Raw genomic sequence first — 25,781 nt, 5'->3', positions numbered from 1 at the left:
CAATCACACTATGAGGTATTTACCCAAAGAACAGAAAATGAATGATTTTAAGGGACACATGAACCCTAATGTTTATAGCAACATTATCAACAATAGCCACATTATGGAAAGAGCCCAAATGTCCATCCACTGATGAATGGATAAAGAAGATACACACACACACACACACACAATGGAATATTTCTCAGCTATAGAAAAGAATGAAATCTTGCCATTTGCAATGTGGATGGAGCTAGAGAGTATTATGCTAAGAAAGTGAGTCATAGACAAATAAGATATGATTTCGCTCATGTGGAATTTAAGAAAAAAAAGTAATGTGAGAAAAAAAAGGAGAGGTAAACCATGACACAGACTCTTAACTATAGAGAACAAAAGGGTTACTGGAGGGGAGGTGGGCAGGGGTCTGGGTTATGGGTAATGGGTATTAAGGAGTGCATTTGTTGTGATGAACACTGGGTCTTGTATGTAAGTGATGAATCACTAAATTCTATATCTGAAACTAGTATTGCACTGTATGTTAACTAGCAAGAATTTAAATGAACACTTGGAGGAAAAATAATTACTGTTTTTATGGTGCTTAGAGTGCAATGAAGAGAGGCAGACAATAAACAACAAAAGTTGCAAATATGTGAATTTTATAATATGTTAGAAGTTGATGAATACTATCAAAAATGGTAAAGCAGGAAAATGGAAGCTTTGTGGTAAGCAGAGTGGAGTTTATAAAGGCCATTCTAATTGAAAGGTGATGCTTAAAAGCAAAGCCTTAAAGAATGCAAGGCAATTAACTCTAGCCATACCTGGCAAAAGAGAATTCCAGGTACAGAGACAGGCAGTGTGAAGGCTCCAGGTTGGGGACATCCTAGGTACATGTTTAAGAAACAGTAAAGTGACCAGGGCGTCTGTAGCCAGTGAGGGGAGAAGAGTGTTGGAGATGAATGTGGGGTGGGGGAATGACATAGGACACAGTAGGTCATCATTATAAGAGCCTTTGGCTTTTACTCTGAGAGAGATGAGGGGTTTGAGTGTCATTCCAGGGTTCTGAGTGACTTAAGTTGTGATAGGACTTTGGTCTGAAAGGGTCGTTGATGTATGCTCTGTGGAGGGTAGGTAGTGGGCGAGTGAGGGTAAAGGCAAGACACACCCACTTTTATTTATTTTTTTACAGTCATTTATTGAATGAGTGTTGTAATCTGCCAGCTACAAGTTCAAGTTTTGTTTTTTTTTTTTTTTTAATAAGACTTACTAACTGCATGTGCTATTTATTTACTGCACTATTGCCACTTTTGTTCCTTGAGGGTTTTTGGGAAATTAAAAATAATTTTTGGTAAAGCAAAGGCCATTATTAATGAATCAGTTTTTCCCCAGTTTTACTGAAGTATAATTGACCAATGAAATTGTAAACTGTTTAAGGTGCACAACTTGATAATTTGGTATATGTATACATGGTGAAGGGATTCCCTGCTTTGAGTTAATAATGAATTATCTTCATAAAAAAATTAAAAGAAACATGGTCTCAAACTATCTGATTTAAAATTTTGCATTTGATCCAGACAAGATACTCTAAAACCACTAATCCACGAGAGAGGGATTTAATATCTTATATCTGTTCAATTTGCAGTGTGTCAGATACAAGTATATAAATACTATAATTTACTAGACATTTCTGGGTAATGCCATAATTCTTAAAATTAGCTACTGAGATCAGACTTTAAAATAACCTCATTTCTTTTTAGACTGAAACTTCAAAATAAATACTGGAGCATTATATTAACTACGAAATACAATCCTTTTGACAATCTAGTCCATAGATTCAGCAATCAGCAAGAATAAACAAACATAAATTTCTTATTTTTGATTTTTATCTTTTTTAAGTAAATAAGGTCAGCAAAATTTAAGTTCTTCTTTTAAATTTTGATAAAACAATGTGGCCTTACCAATCAAAAGTAACTTGGTTGACATGAAAGGAAAATTTAGGATAAAATCTCAAGTGATTCTCCATTGCCCTCTCAATAACATTATATTATTCTCTCATGTTTCCTTTGCCTTTAAAATATGTATCAAATTCATTGCCTAGATATTAAAGAAAATGTTAGTGTTTTAATGACTAAATTTTCTCCCAAGTGATACTATATATAGAATAATCTACTACAGTTATGACTTAAATATTGAACGGTATGCAGAAATGGGATATGAATGAATTGAAATTTATTTTTGAATATTTGATATTAAAGAAATATCTGTGCTTATCATTGAACTTTTGATAAACATTTTTATGTTAATAAAATAAAATATATTTGGGGTGCTTCTCAACTGATTTTGAGTTAACATGATTTTTAGTTATAGAATGAATTGGAAAAACAAATACTTCTGTCTTCTATTTTCGAGTGTGATACATCAAAATAAGGGATGTTTTGACAGAAAAAAAAAGAAATCTTGTTCAACTCATGTCAGCATCAGTCAATGCCTTCGTTTATAGAAGAACTTGAGGAATGTTTACTGAAATGCTGACAATGGACTTGAGAGCATATCTAATTAGTATTTTTTTTTTTTCTGCTTCCTGGGTATGTAGAAAAGGTAAAGTAATTATAGAAACCCAAAGTTTAGTCTTCAACTGGAGCCCAACTTAAATGCAGTTTAAAGCCTTTATCCCTTTAAGCTTACCTCTCTCACTGCCTTTTGATTTTGTGGTGGTTCATCCATATTAATGTACCTAATGACAGACACCCTGAAAAGGTGAGAATGAATGCTTTTCCTTTGACATATCAGCGGAGGATGATGGTACAAAGCGTGTCTTTCAATGTGTATCTGCATGGACTCTGGGTCTGTGAGAATGATATATACTTCTACTTTATGCCTGCAAGATTCAAAAGGCCTTTTCAAATATTCATGTCCTTTTTTTCTTCTTTTTCATTCTCTACTGGTATGTGTTATATGATGAGAAGAATGTCAGTGTCTCTGGAGTTTTATTTTTAAGTTTTAGTCCTGCCTGAGGGGTAAGATATATTGAAATTTTGCAGGTCAAGCTGTTCATACTTTCTCATAACATGTCTAATAATTGCAGAGCGATTTGTTCAAATAATTTGGGCAGGCCTTGCATAGTTACCATGATAGGCTCTGAGGCAGGTTATTGGGCAGTGGCTCGTACTCAACTGGTAGCACCTGGGGATAACTTTCCCTTTGTATTGCCTTACTAAGGAGAAGTCAAAGGAGACACAGAGATTAGGGCATTCTTGCTTTTTTTAAAATTTTTTTTAGCTGAATTCTGATCATCCTTTTCTGATCTTGTTGCAACTTAGGCTATAACTTCCTCATGTATGATGCATCAAGTTAATAGGATTTGTATTGCCATTGGCGCTGTTGCCATTTCGTATGTTACAGCAGGCAAGTGGAGGTGCTGATGAGAAACATGGTAATACAACCATCTCTGCCTGCTGAACCTAACCTTGGAGATGAAGAGTAGAGCATTGTTTTGCTTTTTTTTAAAAAAAAATTGTACCCACTAGTTGTTGCTATTGTTCTTTTTATTTTCCATGGCTTTGGAAATTTAAAATATACATTAATATTTTAGCGTATCATTTAGTCTTTTTCTTCCATCAGATTTGTGACCTACTTATTTTTTAAGATTTTGCTATTAGTTTTCATCACCTTCTGAGCCTCACCTTTCTCCATTATCGAACAGGAGAGAAAAAAACAGAATAAAATCACCAGCTGGTGGGAAAGTCATTTGGAGGGTGCTGGCCAGATTAACCTTTACATAATAATTATGAATTAATAACTTTTTTTCCTCCTCAATAAAAATCCATGTTTTTAGTTAGCTTCAGGGAAAATAGAACAGGAAAAATAAATAAGATCACAGTGAAATGATGTATCATGTTGTAATAAAACAGAGCCGTGGCTTCAAGGATTCCTAGTCTTCAAATATTACCCAACACAAAGGGTAGAGGGAATTAAAACTATCATTTCCCAAGTATTAAAAATATAAGCTGCATTCTAAGTGAAGAAAATAACTTGTCAACCCTCTCTTCATTATGTGAACATCCACACGGGGATATAACATGTGTTGGAAGAAGTGATTAAAAATGATCCAAACCAGCCCACTAAAATTTTAAATAGTTTTCACTATTGACACAGAAAGAGCATTCATTGGGAATTGCAATAACATCCACTTATGCAAAAATATCTTTTGACATGCAATGAAAACATAACCTCTGGATACACATTTTCTCTTTTAGGTTTTCAGTGGGAATTGTGCCTAAGTGATTAGGGCAGGATTTGGTCCAATAAATAAACTGAAAATTTTGTAACAAGCAGTGGAGTAATACATATTAATTCTGAACAGATTGACACTGTAATCTGGGATAAAAACCATAATGATTACAGAACGCAGTCAGTGTAAGTCAAGTCTGATGGACTGGAACAGATGTGTCCACCTGTTTAGAGCCCAGCTCTGCATCACTTGGGATGCATAATGTGACTCAGGTCTGTAACATTAGCTGTTTGGAAAGGTATACAGGTTAGGAAAAAGGAGAAATGTCAAATTTTGGATCATTTTTTTATTCCCCTTTGTAGCTGTTGAGGTCAAAAAATACATGAAATCACACTAAGGACTCAAAATAAGTCCAGAGCACATGTAAACATGAATATATGCCCTTCGTCAGAAATGAATTTGGAAAGCTTCATAAAGGACATTTCAAGGACAGGAGGACAAAATAGATGGAGTTTTCATTTCCCTAAAATTGATAAATTCTGTGTAAATTAACTTAATACAAGTTTTTAAACAAATGCTAAAGCAAATGAAGAAAGGTGGAGAGAGACTCCAACATTAAAACGTTCCTGCCCAGGGGCACTCCGTGTATCTAGTACCAAGTAAGAATAGGCTCTTGTGAATATTTATCATTTGAATCATCGGAAAAATATTCTTTTTGACAGAATATGCCCCAGGTCTCTAAAGATTATACTGAATGTCATTAGGGGGTAATTTTATGTTTTCTCAAGGTGGAATGAAACATCTCTACTATGATCATAAATATGTCTTTTTATTACAAGAGAATTTTAATGTGTGGTCATAAGCATCATTCATTTTAAAGATTGAATCTTATAGATGCTACTATTAAGAATTGCCTTTTTGTGCTATTCAGTCTTTCTTACTTAAATTTATTAACAAGATCGAGTACATTTATGTTACTCTCCCTTCTTGCTGTCAGCCTCTGGGTATTTAACCAATTCTTAACCTATGGAGTCTCTATTATTCTAAGGATAAAATATCATTTTATCACTCTCATACCTCCCTTATAATCTTGAGCTGTGTTTGTCAGAGATATTTTATATTAAGAGATTGGACTTTCAGTATGAATATTTTTCTTGGAATGAGATACTCAAATTTCATAATGGAAAGATACAAGTCAGTTTAGAAAACTTAAGATACAGTCCTGACAAAAAGCTATCAGCCAGATAAAACCTATCAGAAACACCCAAGGAACTTTTACAGTTTTACATTTCCTGCTTGTCCCTTTCTAAACATGGAAGAACTAGGGAAAAATCTTTCCAGTGCAGTCTGTATTCATTACCATACTTGAAAGAAACTTTAACACTCCAAAGATAACAATTGTGGGGTGCCTGGCTGGTTCAGGCAGTACAACATGCAACTCTTGATCTCAGGGTTGTATGTTCAAGCCTCATGCTGGGCATAGAGCTTACTTAAAAATAAAAAATAAATAAAATAAAATATTCCAAAAAAACCCCACAAAGAAAACAGTGGCTAATGGCATCATGGGTTTTTCAAGAAAAGAGTTTGACTTTTTGCACGCAAGGAGGTGTACAAACTTTAATGGGTGTACAAAAAGGTATAACTAATATTAATAGGTAATATATATGCAAGTGTTCTATTTTGAGGGGAAACAGAATGGTTGAAGTATTTGCTAGAGATTTCTGCTTTAAGTTAAAAAATTTACAAGTGTTCAGAAAAATTGATATGTTTTATACAGTTCTGCATATGGTATATTTGCTATCTTAGTGTTTTATTTTACAGTATTTAGTAAATAATGACAGAAATAAATGCTGTAAATCATGAACTAATTAGTACAGTACTATTAATTTATACATAAAACATATTGTAGTACGAAGTAACTAAGACTTCTTTGTGTCTAAATTAGTCTTTTTGTATTCTGGCTGTGGATTGACTGGGAAATTTTAAAACAATACTGATGTCTCAGTCCCCAAACCTCCTTCCTGAGATTGTGATATAATTGACCCTCGGTGGGGCCCAGGTATTGAATTTTTAAAATCTCTTCATGTCATTTTATTTGTGAAGTTAGTATTGAGAAACACTATCTTGACTGTTTTGTTTTTAAACTAGTGAGTCTTTGTGAGGGGAAAAAAAAACAAAACCAAGCAGATGAAATAGTATGTTCACATAAACTTGTCTAAGATTTTACAGTTGTCAAAAGAATTTCAATCCCATGGGGACGGACTGGCTAATTAAGGATTAAAATAGAGGTAAGTAAGATTTGGGGGGATCATTTAAATAAATTATGAGGTTGTCAAGGAATACTTTTTGGGGAAAGAGATTTCAAATCTGTGGAATGAAGTAGAAGCAGGATTGCAAGGTGCATCTGTGTTGTAGCATGTATCAACACTCCATTCCTTTTTATGGCTAAATATTCCATGGTATGGATATATCACAGGAAGCCAGTAACCAAAGACATACCTTACATGATTCCACTTGTAGGAAATATTCAGAATACACAAATCTATAGAGACAGAATGTAGGTTAGTGGTTGCCTAGGACTGGGTTAGGAGAGTATAAGATGGGAGAGTAATAAGTAAAGGGCAAAGGGTTTCACTCTGGGGTGATGAAAATGTTCTAAAATTGACTACGGTGATGGTTGCACTTGTCTGTGAATATACAAAAGCCCATTGAATTATACAGTTTAAATGGGCAAATTGTATGGTATGTAAAATACATCTCAACAAAGTTGTTGATGGGTGAAATAAATGATAGGGTTTAAGGAGTGCACTTTCATGGTGAGCACTAAGTGATGTATGGAATTGTTGAATCACTATAGTGGACACCTGAAACTAATATAACACTGTACGTTAACTCTACTGGAATTAAATTTTTTTTAAATAAAAAAAAAGAAATCAATTTTTAAAGCAGATTTTTTGAAAACAGTAGGCTTGCCAAACGCTGACTGCACAATAATCTTCTCTGACCCAAAGGCAATTCTTAGTAATCCGGGCTTAAAAATAATATCAGAATCATTCCTGGCAATCAGAAATATTTGTGCATGCCTCAGTCTGTTCCCTTTTAGGAGTGATCAGAGGAAACCTCCGAGGTGTTAGTATCTGCTTGGACATGAGACAAAAAGAACGTGAACTATCTGTACTGTGATAGCTGTCTCAAAGCCACACATATTTCCAGCAGTAAAAAGAAAAAAAGTAAAACTGGCTAAAATAGCTTAAGCACAAACATCGACTAGAAAGTGACTTGTGCTGACTGTTTGGTGATGACTAGATAGCCAGGGAAAAGAATCTGAGTGGACGTACTAGAAGTGCACAGTGTGGGAACAATAGACTTAGTAGAATTAATTTAGATTTGGTTAACAAAGAAATCACCAGGCTACCAAAAACAACCTCCTGTGGGGGAGAAATTAGTGTCTGGAATTGGTACAATATATTGTCTAAAATTCTGAGCTGTCAACAATTTTTGAGTTGGAAAGTACAATAATAGTGATGAAAAATATCAGTAGGTGGGCTCAAGAGTCGATTTGATCAACACAGGAAAATAATCAATAAATAGGAAGATAAACTGAGATTATACAATGGGAATAATGGAGAAAACTGAAAGTTATTAACAGGGACTCTGAGAAGTATGGGGCATCATTAAGTATATCAAAATATGTGTGGAATACCAGAAAAGCAAGAAAGGGACACAAAAATATATTAGAAGAAATAATGGCTGAAAACTTCCCAAATGTAATGAAAATCCTAATGTGCCTACCTAAGAAGTTAAAAACTCCAAGTAGAAAAAATGCCAAAAAAATCCAGATCCAAACACCTCATAGTCAAATGTTGACAGCAAACGATAGAAAATCTCAAAAGCTCTAAGAGACAAATCACACATCATGCACAAGAAGAAAAAAAAAAATCACAATAAGATTAACAGCCAACTTTTCATCAAAGCAATGAATCTCATAAAACAATGAGATGATAGAAAGTGCTGAAGTGCACCAACTGTCATCCAAGAATTTTATATCAGAAAAAACTATTTTTAGAAACAAAGGTGAAAGAAAGACATTCCAAGAAGCCAAAACCCAGAGAATTTAGTTTGTTGCTAGAGGCTATACCTTCTAAAAATACAGTAGTATGCTTATCAGGCTGAAAAGAAAAGACACTAAGCAGTAATTTGAATCCACATGCAAGAACATAATTATCCTTTTAAAGAGGGAATTACGTAGGTAATTTTAAAATACAGTGTAATTGCATATTTCTTCCCCATTCTTCCCTTGATTACAAATATGAAAACATCTAAAATAGGTAGAAATCAGCATAGTAATTTAAAATAATAAAATTTATTTACTTATTTAAATAAATTTAATAAATTTAAAATACATAAATTTATTTTTTATTATAAATAAAAAAATAAAAGCTTCCCACAAAGAAAAGTCCAGGCCCGATATTTCATTGGTGAAATCTACCAAACATTCAAAGAGGATTTCATACCAATATTTTACATACTCTTCCAAAGTATAAAAAAGGAGGGAACATTTCCTAACTCATCATATATAATGCCATTTTAATCACAATACCCAAACCAAAGACCTCACAAAGAAAACTACAGGCCAATATCCCTTATGAATATTAAGATACACTCAAAACTTCTCAAACAAAACTTCTCAACAAACAAAACTTCTAAACAAACTTCTATCAGCACCATACAGAGTTGTACACCATGACTAAGTACAATTGATCTCAGGAATGCATGGTTTAACTTCTAGAAATCAAAAAAATAATGCATCTTATTAATTAAGGATAAAACTCATATTATCATTTAAGTATATGCAGAAAGCATTTGCAAAAACTCAATACAATTTCATGATAAAGCTACTCAGTAAACCATATATAGAAGAGACCTTCCTTACCAATATACAAAAATAGGCCATCCACAAAAAGTCCACAGCCAACGTTATACTTAAGATCAGAAACAAGACAAGAAGTCTGCTCTTGCCATATCTATTTAAAATTGTATTGGACATCCTAGCTAGGGTTATTAGGATCAAGAAATAAAAGTCATACAGATTATGAAGGAAGAAGGAATACTACTTTTTAAAATTTTTTTTTAATGTTTACTTATTATTGAGAGACAGACACAGAGCTTGAGCAAGGGAGGGGTAGAGAGAGGGGGAGACATAGAATCTGAGGTAGGCTCCAGGCTCTGAGCCATCAGCACAGAGCCCAGTGCAGACTTGAACCCACAAACTGTGAGATCATGACCTGAGCCGAAGTTGGTCGCTTAACCAACTGAGCCACACAGGCGCCCCAGAAGGAAGACTATTTTTATTGCAGATGACACAGTCCTATATATAGAATATCCTAAGGAATATGTACACACATTATTGGAATAAGTTTAGCAAAGCTGTAGTATACAGATCAATACTTGAAAATCAATTGTATTTGTATAAAAAAACAATGTTCTGAAAATAAAATTTAAGAAAATAATTCCATGTATAATAGTATCAAAAAGAATAAAATACTTAAATATAAACTTAAGTGCAAAACTTGTACACTGAAAATTACATAACATCACTGCAGGAAACTAAGGATCTAAATAAGTCATAAGACATCTCTTGTTTACGTAGTAGAAGACGTAACTGTTTGGATAGCAACACTCCCCAAACTGAAGTACAGATTCAATGCAATCCATATCAAAAGCCCAGCTGGATTTATTTATTTTTTTCTTTTACAAGTTAATCTTTCAAATATGATAAGGGATGAAATCTAGAATACTCGAAGAACTATAACTCAACAATAAAAAGACAACACAATTTAAAAACAAAGAATTTGAATAGACATTTTTCCAAAAAATATATACAAATGGCCAATAAGCACATGAGAAGATGCTGAAAATCATTGGTCATTAGAGAAATAAAAATCAAAACTGAAGAGGGATCCCACTTGACACCCACTAGGATTGCAATAATCAAAAAGATGTATAATAAATGCTGCTAAGGATGTGGACGGATTGGGACTCCGTACACATTCCTGGTGGGAATATAAGCTGGCTACTTTGAAAACAGTTTGGCAACCACTCAAAAAAGTAAAGATGGAGTTACCATAGTGCACAACAACTCCTTTTCTACCTGGGAGAAATGAAAACATTCATCCTTATGAAAGCTTATGCTCCTCACAGCATTTTTCATAATAGTTGAAAGGTGGAATTGATTTCCATTGGCAGTGAAAAGAAATGAAGTGCTGAGACATGCTACAACCTGTCTGAACTTTGACAATATACGAGTGAAAGAATCCAGTCACAACACACCATTCATTGTATGTTTCCGTTTATATGAAATATAATGAGGTGACTCCATAGAGACAGAAAATGACTTGCTTAGGGCTCATAATAGGGATATGGGTGTGAGTTGCTTTTGGGAGGGACTAAAGTGTTCTAAAGTTCTATTGTAGTGATAGTGAACAATCCTGTGAATACATGAAAGGGGGGCCTTAAAGGAGTGAATCATATAGTATCTGAATTATACCTCAGTAAGATTGTTTAAAAGATAATTGCTTACATGGAAAATAATGTATTAGTTTAAAATGTGTGGATGTATAATGAATGAAAACAATAGCAAAAAAGACTAGGAAAATATATTGCAAGGTTTTTATAATATTAACAAAGGAGAAAAGTTGAATCATAAAAAGTAATCAGACAACACTAAGTAATGTATATAATCATTGAATTACTACATTGAACATCTGAAACCAAGATAACACTCTATATTAATTTTACTGAAATTAAAAATACTCAGACAATTCAAATAATGTCAGCAAAATAGATAAATTGAAACAAAGAACAGATGCTACAGAGAGATAACAAATGACAAGATGTACTACTTTATTTCAAGACTTATTATAAAGCTCAGTAATTAAGACTGTATGGTAATATAGAGAAATGCATCAGTGGGACAGAATAGAGAGTTCAAAAAGAGACCTACACAAACATGAAGTGAAAAAGAATTCTGGGGTGGGGGTTGGAGATGACAGTTTAAAATATTAGTGCTGTGGGAAAATTGCATATAAACATACAAAAAAAACCCCCTATATTTGATGTTTTGCATCATAGGTAAAAAGTAGCTCAAAAGAGATCAAGACATAGATATAAATCCTAATGTTACAAAAGTTCTAGAGGAAATCATAGGAGAAAATCTTTGTAATCTTATATTAGGTAAAGATTTCTGAGATACCACAATCAAAAGCACAATCAATAAAAACCATCAAACTTAAAAAACATTTCAATTTGAAAGACACTATGAAGAGAATGAAAAGCTATGGACTGGAAGAAATATTTGCAAAGCATGTATTTGTTTTTGCTTTGTTTTTCCATTGGAATCTAATTTTTATTGAGATCCCACCACCTGCACAATCTGCTCTTGACATTAAGCTCTTTCTTCCTTTGCAACTGGGTCTTTCTTAAGTAGTCCTATGAATATTTTGTTCTCCTCCACAGTCTGGAGTCGGCCATAGCCAATCTTGGAGGTGGTGTCAATGAACTTGAAGTCATTTTTCTTCAGGGCCCACTGTTTAGTCTGTACCAGAAGGACTTGTGGAAAGTAACCAAATGCTTCTTGGTTCCCACCACATAGCCTTTTGGCACGATAAAGTCTTGGGTCACTTCACCATAGTGGACAAAGCCACCAGAGGATTGATCTTCTTGTTAGATAATAATCAGCGGAAGCCTTGTTCTTGATCACTTTGCCATCTGTGATGAGATAGCCTTGTTGATCTCCTTGTTAATCACAGGGCAACAATGATAGCCTTTCTGCCCAGCCTGAGCCATGCAGAAGGCCACGGGGCAGGATGCCATGCCCCAATACTGGCAAGCTTGTGCAGTTCCCGGTGTTTCATGGGCTAGCTTCTGGGTGTGTTAGCGGCTGTTGACCCCTTTGTAGCCTTTGCCCTTGGTGACGCTAGTGACAACAATCATCTCATCTTGTCCAGACACTTGTTTCATAGGCGCCTGCTGCTCCAGACTCATGGGCCCAGTCCAGCTTCTCAGCCACTGTACCTCCATTCACCTGGATCTCCATGAGGCGGGCCTTCTTCTGGAACAGACACACATCTGGGTGTGAGGGACGATGTGGCTGATCTGACAGTACTTCTTCATGCTGTCGAAGTCCTTTTGTAGCTGCTGCTTGTTGTCATCATCCTGCTGCTTTTTTAATGTATATAGAAAACCTTAAAGATAAGCATTGCAAATATTGGAATTTTTCTTTTCAAGGCAAGCCTTTCAGTAGGTATGGACACAAAATTATTTAGAAATCTTCTGTCCTCAGTAATGAAAATAAAGTTGAGTTAAATGAAGTTAGGCAAAAAAAAAAAAATTACATTTATGATTCAGTAGTTAAAGGACCAAAATTAAGAGGGAGAAATAGATATAGAAAGAACAAAATATACCAGCAAATTCTCATGACTAGTTTACAATAGTAGAATTACAATTCCTGTGGACTCTATGAACTTGGGGGTACATATTCCACAATCTTAAAGTACAGCACTATAGTGAAAGTAGTGCCCCACTAGCTCCTTGGAGATTGAGACAGGATAGAATTATGAGGAAAGGAAGGAAAATGTTTCAGAATAGTTTCAAGGTTAAAAAAAAATGAAGCAACTATGTATGTTGTGAAACAAAAAGCAAAGGAAGAAGATACCGTATTTCAAAGAAGTGTACGGTCTCCATATCCCTTTGTGAAGTGTATGAAAAATTGAAATAGAAAATTGTTATTTTGAATTTACCCTTTGACATTTAAACTATGCGGCTTTAGTGGAACTCAGTCTAAGGGACGTTTTTCCTGTTTGAGTCATAAACAGAAAATGATCTGCATGATTATTTCCCAAGTCCTCCCAAGGGTAATGCACATCAAACTCCATTGTAGATGCATAGGATAATGAAGTTAATTCATACATAAAAATGGAGGCCTGAGTGCATTAACTGGGACTTAATTCCCTCAAGAAATCCCAGTTGAGAATGTTCTAGAGTGAATCAAAAGTTTTTTTTACAGGATAACTTCACAGAAACCAAGGGTAAAGTATAGGCAGGTTTTTGGAATCTGACATTTCCTGACAGAAGAATCAGAGTAACCAATTTTAAACTAGGATTATTTCAAAGAATTAGTGCCATGTAGCAAAAACTGCCTACTAGGGACTCACTTGTGAGAGAAACTGTTGGTAAGATCACTGTGAGCTGTCTCAGAAAGTCAAATGAGAACTGTGTGTGTGTGCATGTACTGTGTATGTGTGTATTTGAGGATGCTGGGGAACTAGTCCTATTTATTCCTCTTCCTTTTTTTAAATGACGTAGAATTGGCATATAACATTTAAAAAGTTTAGGTGTACAACATCCTAATTTGCTATTTGAATGTACTACAAAATGATCACTCCTAAAAGTCTAGTTGCAGTCGCTCACAATTGACCCCCTTTTTTCTTCTATGAATTTTATGGTTTCTCATCTGAAGTCTTAATCTATTTTGGGTTAATTTTCATGTATGGTATAAGATAATGGTCCAGTTTAATTGTTTTGTATGGACTCTCTCATTTTTCCAACACTCTCCTTTCTCCATTGTATGTTTTTTGGCTCTCGTCATAAATTAATTGTCCAAATGTGCACAGGACATTTAGTTCTTGGTTTTCATTGCTGTTACAGTGATTTATGTGTCTGTTTTTTAATGCCATTAGCATACCGTTTTGATTAGTACAGCTTTAAAGTATAGTTTAAAGTCATGTAAAGTCAAGTAAAGTTTAAAGCATGCTGTCTTCAGCTTTGCTCTTCTTTCTCAAGATGTCTTTGGCTATTTGGGATTTTTTATTGTTCCACACAATATTTAGAATTACTTGTTTTATTTTTGTTTAAAATCCTTTTGGAATTTTGATAGGAATTGCATCAAATCTGTAAATTGCTTTGGGTAGTATGAACATTTTAACAATATTCTTCCACTCCATGAGCATGAAAAAATATGTTTCCATTCATTTGTGTCTTCAATTTCTTTAATCAGCATCATACTTAATAGTGTAGAGGTCTTTGACCTTCTTGGCTAATTTTATTCTTAGGTATTTTATTATTTTTATGTAATCATAAATGGGATTGCTTTTTTGATTTCTCTTTCTGATAATTTATTTGTGTGTAGAAGTGACATAGATTTCTGTATGTTGGCTTTTATATTCTACTTTATTAAACTCATTCTTAGTTTTAACAATCTTTTGATTGACTCCTTTGGGTTTTCTTTATACAGTATCATGCTATTTGCAATTTACAGGAAGATTTACTTCTTCCTGTCTGACTTGGATGCTTCTTATTTGTTTTTACTGCCTGATTGCTATGGCTAGGACTTCCAATACCCTGTGGGCATCCTTGTCTTGTACCTGATCTTAGAGTAAAAGCTTTCAAGTTTTTATCATTGAGTATGATGCCAGCTGTTGGATTGTTATATGAAGACTTTATTATATTTAGGTACATTGCCTACATAACCACTTTGTTGAGAGTTTATTTTTTATCTCAAGTGGATATTAATTTTGTGAAAAGAAGTTTCTGCATCTATTGAGAGGATCCTATAATTTTTACCCTTCATTTTGTTAGTGTGGTTTATCATGTTGATTGATTTGTGGATGTTGAATCAGTCTTGCATCCCTGGAATAAATTCCACTTGATCATAGTGTTTGAAACTTTGTATGGATAAATATGGTTTGCTAATATTTTATTGAGGATTTTTTTTATCAATGTTTAGGAGTAATGCTGGCTTGTGATTTTCTTTCTTTCTTTTTTTTGTGGTGTCCTTGTCAAGTTTGGGCATCAGAGTAATGCTGGCCTCATGAAACCAGTTTGGAAGTATTCCTTCCTTTTCAGTTTTTTTGAAGATTTGAGAAGGGTAGATAATAAATCTTTGAATGTTTGGTAGAATGCACCAGTGAAGCCATCTGGTTCTAGACTTTTGTTTTCTGGAAGGTTTTTTGTTACTGGTTCCTTATCTTTACTAGTAATTTATGTTGATATTTTTTGTTTGTTTCTGATTCAGTTCTGGAAGACTGTATGTTTCTAGGCATTTATTAATTTCTTCTATGTTGTCCAATTTGTTGGTGTATAATTGTAGTAGTCGCTTATAATTTTATTTGTATGGTTGTCAGTTACTTCTCTTTTATTTCTGAATTTGTTTATTAGAGCCATTTCTCTTTTTTTTCTTGGTTAGTTTAGGTAAAGGTTTGTTAATTTTGTTTATCTTTTCAAAGAACTATCTCATACTTTAGTTGACACTTTGTATTTTAGAAAAATTTTCTTACTCTTTTTCTATTTCATTTGCTTCCACCGTGATCTTTATTATTTTCTTCTACTGACTTTGAACTTTATTTTTTCTTCTTTTTCTGGCTTCTTAAGGTGTTAGTCTAGATTATTTATTTGAGATTTACTTTTGAGGTAGGCCTGTATTGCTATGACATTTCCTTTTTATTTTATTTTATTATTTTTATTTTATCTTGAGAGAGAGCAGTGCACAAGCAGGGGGAGGGGCAGAGAGAGAGTTCTAAGCAGGCTCTGCACTGTCAGTGCCACCCGGGTGCCTCACATGATCTTCCCTCGTAAAACTACTTTTGTAGTATTCCAAAGATTTTTGTATGTTGTACTTCAGTTTTATTTGTTCCTAGGTATAGTTTGATTTCTTCTTTGATATCTTGGTGAGTCATTGGTTGCTCACTAGCATGTTGCTTAATCCCTGTGTTTTCGTGGTCTCTCAAGTTTTCTTGTAATTGATTTATAGTTTTGTACCATTGTGGTGGGAGAGGTTACCTGATATAATTTTAATCTTGAGTTTATTGAGACTTCCTTTGTGGCCTACTACGTGCTCTACCCTGGAGGATGTTCCATGTGCACTTGAGAGTGCATATTTGGGGGCACCTGGGTGGCTCAATCGGTTAAGCATCTAACTCTTGATTTCAGCTCAGGTCATGATCTCACATGGGGGGAGCAAGCCCAGCATTAGGCAACATGCTAAGCATGGAGCCTGTGTGGGATTTTCTTTCTTTCTTTCCCTCTACCCCTCTCCCTCACAGGTGCTTTCTCTCTCTCTCTCTCTCAAAATAAATAAACATTAGGAAAAAAGAATGCTTATTTTGTTTCTTTTGGAGGGAATGTTCTATAATATCTACTAAGTCTATCTAGTCTAATGTGTCATTTAAGGCCAATTTTCCCTTATTTAAAAAAAATTAAAAAAAAATTTAACGTTTATATATTATTGAGAAACAGAGACAGAGCATGAGCATGAGAGGTGGAGAGACAGGGGGAGACACAGAATCCAAAGCAGGCTCCAGGCTCTGCACTGTCAACACAGAGCCTGATGCAGGGCTCAAACTCACAAACCATGAGATCATGATCTGAGCTGAAGTTGGACACTTGACCAACTGAGTCACCCAGCTGCCCCAACATTGGCTTTCTTTTAATATCTGTTTGCATGAAATATCTTTTTCCAACCCTTCACTTTGAGTCTGTGTCCTTCTCAAATTTAATTTTTACGTTTTAAATGTTTTTTTTTTTTTCAATTTATTTTTGAGAGAGAGGGCACAAGTTGGGGAGGAACAGAGGGGTGGGAGAAAGAGGATACAAAGTGGGCTCTGTGCTGATAGCAGCAAGCCCAAAGTGAGGCTTGAACTCAGGAACCATGAGATCATGACCTGAGCTGAAGTTAGATGCTCAACCAATGGAGACACCCAGGGGCCCCTCTGTGTCCTTAATTCTAAAGTGAGTCTTTGTAGGATGCATATAGATGGGTCTTGTTTTTGTTTTTGTTATTTTTTTTTAAATCCATTTATCTACTCTTTGTCTTTTGACTAGAGAATTTAGTCCATTTTCATCTAAAGTAACTTTTGATAATTAAGTACTCATTGATATTTTGATAATTGTTTTCCAGTTGTTTCCATAGTTCCTCTCTCTTCTTTCTCTTCTGGTTTGATGGTTTTCCATAGTGCTATGTTTATATTCCTTTCTAATTTTTTTTTTGTGTTTTTACTGTAAGCTTTTGCTTTGTAATTAGTGTGGGGTTCATAGAAAATTTCCTGTGTATATGCCAGTACATTTTGAGTGATAGCAACTTAATTTTGTACATATTACAAAACTTCACTTTCTTTCTCCCCTTACTGTGTTTTATGTTTTGATGTCACATATTCACCTTGTTATTTTATGCTTCCCTTACCTAATTATTGTAGTTTGGGTTAATTCTTCTTTCTTTGTCTTTTAACTTCATACTTACTTTATTAGTTATTGATCAACTACTTTACTATTTTTCATTTCCAATGAAATTTTTACTTGTGTATGTTTTCCTGTTATCAATACCATTTCTTTTCAGTTTAGAGAAGTCCCTTTAGCATTTCTTGTAGGACAGTTTAGTGGTGAAGAGCTCCTTTAGCTTTTACTTATCTGGAAAACTCTTAGTCTCTTTTTCAATTCTAACTGATAACCTTGTAGTATAGAGAATTCTTGGTTGGAAGTTTTTCCTTTCAGTAATTTGAATGTGTCATGCCACTCTCTTCTGGGTTGGAAAATTTCTGCTAAGAAATTTGCCCATAGCCTTATGGGTTTTCCCTTGTATGTGTTATGTTCCTTTTCTCTTGCTACTTTTAACTTTTATTACCTTAATCATCTTGTGTTTTGGTGTGGATCTCTTTGGGTTCATCTTTTTGGAACTCTCTGGGATTCCTAAATCTATATTTCTTTAAGTACTTTTCCTGGACTTTTTCTCTCTTTTCCTACTGGGACCCGTATTATGCAAATCTGTTCTGCTTGATGTTTTCCCAAAGGTCCTTTAAGTTGTTGTTTGTTGTTGTTGTTGTTTTAAATTTTCTTTTCTTTCTGTTGCTTTGTCTGGGTGAGTTCTATTTCTTTGTCTTCCAGCTTGCTGATCCAATCTACAGCTTCATCTAGTCTGCTGTTGAATCCCTATAGTGTATTTTTTGTTTCAGTTATTGTTTTCTTCAACTCTGTAACTGCTGTTTGAATCTTCCATGTTTTTTCTATCTCTTTGTTGAGGATCTCTCATGTGCATCTTCTTTCAAGTTTGGTGAGCATCTTTATGACCATTACTTTGAATTTTTTATCAAGTAGATTGATTATTTCCATTTCATTAATGTCTTTTTCTGATATTTTGTTTTTCTATTTGGAACACATTCCTCTGTCTCCTCATTTTGCCTGGCCCTCTGTTTCTATGTATTAGGCAAACGAACTACCTCTCTCAGTCTTGAAGAGACCAATGTAGATGTCACATGGAGCCCAGAAATCCAATCCCATCCATCTGACCACCAAAGCTAGATGATCAAGAGACATCTTCTGTGTGGGCTACTATGGTGGGGCATGTCTGTGACACAGTGGTAGGCAGGACTGGGGTTGGTGCTCCTGCACCATGCAGCTGCACTGAGTGGGGTTGCACCAGACTGGCTGTGGTATGATACAGTGTGGGGGTAGGCAAGACTGATACCCAGCCCAGCTGTGACACATTGCTGTGCTGGTGCATGGAAGTGGGCTGGACTGTTGCCAATCTCAGTTACAAGGGTTTGTTGCCCTGTATTGTAGGTGAGTTTCTCAGCTGGTATGCCCACATGCTTTAGGCAATTTAGAGGAATAGTTTAAATATGGTGCTTGCCAGACCAATCTTAGTAAGGTAAAATGAAATTGAAAATATGGCACCTGCCAGGGTCTCTGTCACTCAGAGAAAATCCAAGCAGTTTGCTGTCTCCCCAGTAGATGCTTTAAGATTAGTAAGTGAGTCTCTTCCATATATGATCTAAGTACTTTTCAAACTGGTGTTTCCTTGTTTTTGTTTTTCACTGGGTTCCTGGATAAGTGAGCTTTTTTTTTTGTCAGCCATTGAACAGATTCTCCATTCATTACATTTCCATGGTTGTTGGATATAATTCCCGTTGGTTTTTAAAGCCCAGTGTTTAGGGGCTCATCTCTCTTGTGTAGTATCTGAAGAGTTTCTGATGTAGATCACAAACCCCTCATGTCTCAGAGGAAAGTTCTCTATTTTTAGATTCCCTCTTGCTGGTAGATTGCCATGCCTGGGGTTGAGAATTTTGGTGAGATAGTGTCTCTGCCTCTCTTACCTGTCGTGATGTTCTCCTTTTCTTCCTTTGGTGTGAAGACTGTGTTCATTCAATTTTCGAGGCTTTTTCAGAGGAAATTATTCCATATGAAGTTGTATACTTCTTGTATCCGTGGGAGGGTGTGAGCTCAGAATCTTCTTATATGGTTGTCGTGAACCCAATCTCTTTTTTTTCCTAAGTCAAACATTTGCTACCCATCCTCTTTGTTGATATTCCAAGTTCATCTTTATTCTGTGTGGTTCTGGACTTAGATGACACTTTCTCTTTCAAGGACTTGATTTTAAAATTGCTTATGCACCCTTAGAAAATTTGTTGTTGTTTTTATTATATTCTGCAAAATGAGAAGTGACAATTTTCCTTATAATCCAAAGAAGGATTTTTTTCTTTTTCATAGTCCTACAGTCATCTTTTTAAAATTTTTTTAAAAAAAGTTTATTTTTCCCAAAGCAATCTACACATTCAATGCAATCCCAATCAAAATTGCACCAGCATTCTTCTTGAAGCTAGAACAAGCAATCCTCAAATTTGTATGGAACCACAAAAGACCCCGAAAAGCCAGAGTAATATTGAAGAAGAATACCAAAGCAGGAGGCATCACAATCCCAGACTTTAGCCTCTACTACAAAGCTGTAATCATCAAGACAGCATGGTATTGGCACAAAAACAGACACATAGACCAATGGAATAGAATAGAGACTCCAGAATTGGACCCACAAATGTATGGCTAACTAATCTTGGACAAAGCAGGAAAGAATATCCGATGGAAAAAAAGACAATCTCTTTAACAAATGGTGCTGGGAGAACTGGATAGCAACACGTAGAAGAATGAAACTAGACCACTTTCTTACACCATTCACAAAGATAAACTCAAAATGGATGAAGGGCCAGAATGTGAGACAGGAAACCATCAAAACCCTAGAGGAGAAAGCAGGAAAAAACCTCTCCGACCTCAGCCGCAGCAATTTCTTACTTGACACATTTCCATAGGCAAGGAAATTAGAATAAAAAATTATTGGGACCTCATCAAGGTAAAAAGCTTCTGCACTGCAAAGGAAACAATCAACAAAACTAAAAAGCAGCTGACGGAATGGGAAAAGATTTGCAAATGAGATATGGGATAAAGGGATAGTATCCAAAATCTACAAAGAACTCACCAAACTCCACACCCCAAAAACAAATAATCCAGTGAAGAAATGGGCAGAAGACATGAATAGACACTTTTCTAAAGACATCCAGATGGCCAACAGACACATGAAAAAATGCTCAATGTCACTCCTCATTAGGGAAATACAAATCAAAACCACACTGAGATACCACCTCATGCTTGTCAGAGTAGCTAAAATGAACAAATCAGGAGACTATAGATGCTGGTGAGGATGTGGAGAAACGGGAACCCTCTTGCACTGTTGGTGGGAATGCAAACTGGTGCAGCTTCTCTGGAAAACAGTGTGGAGTTCCTCAAACTTTAAGGGGCGCCTGGGTGGCTCAGTCAGTTGGGGGTCCAACTTCCACTCACGATCTCGCAGGTCACGATCTCCCAGTTGGTGGGTTTGAGCCCTGTGTCGGGGTCTGTGCTGACAGCTCAGAGCCTGGAGCCTGCTTGAAATTCTGTGTCTCCTCCTCTGTCTGCCCCTCCTATACTCATGCTCTGTCTCACTCTCTCAATAATAAATAAACATTAAAAAAATTTAAAAAAATTAAAAATAGATCTACCCTATGACCCAGCAATAGCACTGCTAGGAATTTACCCAAGGGATATAGGAGTGCTGATGCATAGGGGCACTTGTACCCCTGCTTGTTTATAGCAGCACTTTCAACAATAGCCAATTATGGAAAGAGCCTAAATGTCCATCAACTGACAAATAGGTAAAGAAGATGTGGTTTATATATACAATGGAATACTACTTGGCAATGAGAAAGAATGAAATTTGGCCATTTGTAGCGACATGGATGGAACTGGAGAGTGTTATGCTAAGTGAAATAAGTCAGGCAGAGAAAGATACCATATGTTTTCACTCGTATGTGGATTCTGAGAAACTCAACAGAAGACCAGTGGGGAGGGGAAAGGGGAATAAAAAAAGTTACAGAGAGGGAAGGAGGCAAATCATAAGACACTCTTAAAAACTGAGAACAAACTCAGGGTTGATGGGGGGTGGGGGGGGAGTGGAAAGTGGGTGATGAGCATTGAGGAGGGCACCTGTTGGGATGAGCACTGGGTGTTGTATGGAAACCAATTTGACAATAAACTTCATTTAAAAAATTTAAATAAATTTTATCTATTTTGACAGAGAGAGAGCACATGTGTGAGAATGAGCAGGGGGAGGGGCAGAGAGAGAGGACAGAAAGAATCCAAGCAGTTTGCTCCTACCGTCCGCACAAAGCCCTATATGGGGCTCAAACTCAGTAACTGTGAGATCATGACCTGAGCCAAAATCAAGAGTGGGATGCTTAACTGACTGAGCCACCCAGGCACCTTAGTCCTATAGTCTTCTGATTTCAGAGTTTGATCTCAGTTCTGCAGTCCCTTCACTAAAGAGAAAGCCGCATATATTTGATTCCTTTTTAAAATTTATTTTGAAGTAAATAATTTATGGGCATGGTATAAAATTTAAAAGTTGTAGGGATATCTGGGTGGCTCAGTCAGCTAAGCGTTTGACTCTTGATTTTGGCTCAGGTCATGACTCATGGTTTGTGAGTTCAAGCCCCAAACTGGGCTCTGTGCTGACAGTATGTAGTCTGCTTCAGATTTTCTCTCTGTCTCTGTCTCTCTCCCCCTCCCTCTCTCCCTCCCTCTCCCTCTCTCTCTGTTCCTCCCATCCTTGCTCTCTATCTCAAAATAAATAAACTTTAAAAAAAGTTGTAAAAAAAAAAAACTTCATGAAATTTAAAGCTCTTCCTCACTCCTGTGTCTCAATTATTCAGTAATCCTTCCTAGAGATAATCAGCATTTCTAATTTCTTATATAAACCTTTTTATGTGTTATGTATATGGAGGTAAATGTTTCTAAACATAATCCTCTTTATATCTCTGTTCTTTAAAAAAAATGCTAGCTACTATAAATTATACACTGTTTTATTTATTTATTTATTTATTTATTTATTTATTTATTTATTTGAGAGACAGGAGGGTGGGCCAGAGAAAGAAGGAGAGAGAATCTTAAGCTTGCTCCATGCCCAAAGCTGAGTCCAATGTGAGGCTTGATCTCACGACCATGAAATCATGACCTGAGCCAAAATCAAGAGTCAGACAACTAACCAAGTGAGCCACCCAACTGTCCCTAAAAATAATACTTTGTACACTGCTTTATTTGCAGCATAATAGCATTTTATCTTACTTTTGGCAATAAAATTAATGTCTTGAGTGAAATGTAAAGTCAAAAGTGAGAAGGAAACTTTATTTCTTTGACACTAAATACTTTACTTGGTTGCCATATATTTTGACTTAACCAACAAAGGAAATATGTTTATATGGGGGTAGTATATAACTTATTAATTAAATGCCCTGGCTAGAGAATATAATTCATTAAATAACCTGAAGTAAATTGTTGAGAGCATGTTTAAATATCTCTTTGTTTTGAATTTTGTCATGTAGGTGAGAATTTAGAGTAGTGCTAAAGTTTAAGGGACCAGATATATATAGTAAGAAATTGGTTTTAAGTGTGCTTTATTTATGTTGGGTTTGTATAACTAATAAGTCAAGATTTTTGCCAACTAACAGTTATGGCATTTTGGGGGAAAATGATTACTTGCAAACTGTCTTAGTCTTAGTTGGTGCTTTTGGTTTCTAAGAGGTCCTCATTTATGCCACAACATGGGAGAACATAAAACCTCTCATTTGCTAATTTGAAAATAGTTCTGGATTAAAAACTGTTCTTATCTTAAGGTATTAACTCCTAATTCTTAAAAGAAGTGTTTTATGTTATTTTGGGAAAGATGTTATAGACTTTAAAAAACATAGTTTTTTTCTATCTGGGCCTCTTGGAATCTAACACATTCATTTGTTTGTAAGGAATAACCTGGGAAAGATGGTTTTAGAGTACTGGCACTTGCAAAGTAGAATATATAATTAGCTTGACATGTAGTAAATGACTTTTTTTCCCCCCATAAAGCCAACATTATACCAAATAACAATAACTTTTAGGAACGTTTCTAAGTCATTCCATTTTATTTTTAGTTTTATAATATTTACTTGTAAATTAAATTTTACTTCCTAAATGAAATAGTTTTCTAAATGAGAAGAAAACACCTCCTGTGGTTGTTTCTAATTTCATTTTCTGCTAACATAGCTGTTGGCACTAGAAATGCAGAACAATTTTCAAAGAGTACTGTCAACCATGTAATTTCTTGGCAAATATATGACAATTACTTTCCATGTAATTATAGTGTCATTCCATGGGATCCTACAGTTTAGTTGAGGAATAGATTTACCAGGTCATTTTATCCATCATTTTACTTGTGGTTGTTTCCTTACGTCAGTGTCCTGATCACACCATAAATTGTGACTCCGCTTAATAGTGCAGTCAGATCAAAGCCCATATGATTCAATAAAGACAACTAATTTTCTTGTGCTACTAGAGTATTCCCTTGGATTAGGACAAAGGTGTATTTTGGGGTTTGCTTTTATTACCCACTAACACTTGAGGATCTTGTACTAATGAGTGTTGAGGAATGCCTTCAAAGGATCAAAATAAAAGTTTTACACCAAAGAATGAACATACACAGAAAGTAAAGAATAAAAGACAAAGACCCTGAAAACGTTAATAATTTTAACTTCAGAAAATAATTACTTTGACATTGAAAATCCTCTCATGTTTAGAGTGCTTTTCTTGAACATTTTCCATTTAGTATATGTCTCAAAGCTCATCATCCAATTTTTGAAAAGAAAATACAAAAGAAAATATGTAGTTCTTCACATTCACAAGCTATAATTAATTTTATGTAGGGTAGTGGAACAGAAAAGTATGATGACATTTTTAAGTTTAACGAAAAACTATTGTTTGGCTTAGTTTTGGATAAACTAAATGTTGAAACACCTGAACAGAAAACACATTTTCTAAAAAATGTCACAAGTTTAAATAAAATTTCCTGTAATTTCCAGATGCTTTTACTTGTAATTATAGAAACTACGTTGCTGCTAAAAATGTATTTGTTCTTAGAAGTGGGGGCTTGGTCTTTAGAACTCACTCACTCTTTGTAGACATTTAGATTTATTTAAATGACTTAGGTATTATGGAAAGCATTTTAATTATGATGAAAGTAATACGGAGATTTGATGGATTTGCTGTATTTGGATATATTGGCTAAATTTCCATAATATGAAGAAAGATGAGAAGAACAGGAAAGTTTGAACTAATATATGAACCTTGTTAGTCAGCATTTATTGAACTATCTGATTAATTATGAAAGTCTCCATTTAGTTTTGTCAGGATGCAAGAACTAAAAGGAAAAAGTCTTCCATTTTAAAAACTAATCACTGCTTAGACTATATATATTGCTCTATTTTATTTTAAAATTCTATTTGTTTATTCCGCTAAATGATTAACTATCAGCGACCCTTTTTCAGAGATTAAAAATGTCAAACATCAGGAAGTTATTTTACCAAGGTTTGTGCGTATTAGACATGTCCCAGCGAATTTATAAGTGTAAGTGGATTTATTTATTAACACGGAGTTTTGAGCACTTATTTGATGGTAGACATAGTACAAAGCTTGAGGCAGAGTGAAAATACAAATTAGAAGCAAAGAACATACTGCTCTGATAACGATGTGCCAAAGCCAGCTTGTACTGGCTCATGGTGGCCAACTGTGTCTTCTGAAAGCCATGTACAACGACAACTTACCGGTGTCTTAAAATTGGTGGTAGCGGAAACATGGTGACAATAAGCAAATGATACAGAAGAGGGTTTTCCCCCCTCTTTTCCTTTTTTCCTTCTTCTCAGAGGTGGCAGGAACCAGTAGTCAATGTTTTCTCGGACACCACTGGGTGAGGTGTACAGGCTCTGCAAATAGATGTACCTAATCAGCCCTGTTTCACACTGTGTAAAGTTAGACAGTTTGCTTCACCTTGCTTAGGCTGTTCCCTCATCTCTTAAGTGCAATTCATATCATTAACATCATATATTTGTTGTGGGGGTTCAATGAAGTAATGACTGTAAAATGCTTAGGTTGGCTTGGTTCATAGAAAACTGATGTGTTGTGTTTTTTTTTTTTTTTTCCAGTCACAGACCATGCTGTCTCAGCATCCAAATCCATGTTCTAATACAACAGATGTTACAGTAAGGTAGACTGAATTGACAAATACTGAAGTATCTTAAAATAGTTCTGTAGAAAGTATTGAGGTAGTGTAGAGAAGAGAATGCTTAACTCAGTGAACGAAGCTCAGAGGAATATGTAGAAGTAATAGGGACTTAACAGAGTTTGCTAAGTAAAGAATGTG

The 25,781-nt window shown here is 35.1% G+C and overlaps 1 pseudogene; it reads right to left on the bottom strand.

Annotated features, from left to right (window-relative positions):
• Positions 1 to 11,636: 11,636 nt before the first annotated feature.
• Positions 11,637 to 19,396, bottom strand: LOC132669731 (large ribosomal subunit protein uL3 pseudogene; annotated as a pseudogene).
• Between the last annotated feature and the right edge of the window lie 6,385 nt (positions 19,397 to 25,781).

The sequence above is a fragment of the Panthera onca genome, chromosome B3 (assembly GCF_046562875.1).
Source record: "Panthera onca isolate mPanOnc1 chromosome B3, mPanOnc1 haplotype 2, whole genome shotgun sequence".
Lineage (NCBI taxonomy): Eukaryota > Metazoa > Chordata > Mammalia > Carnivora > Felidae > Panthera > Panthera onca.
The sequence above is the reverse complement of the archived record's forward strand: the minus strand, read 5'-3'. Positions and strand labels throughout refer to the sequence as shown.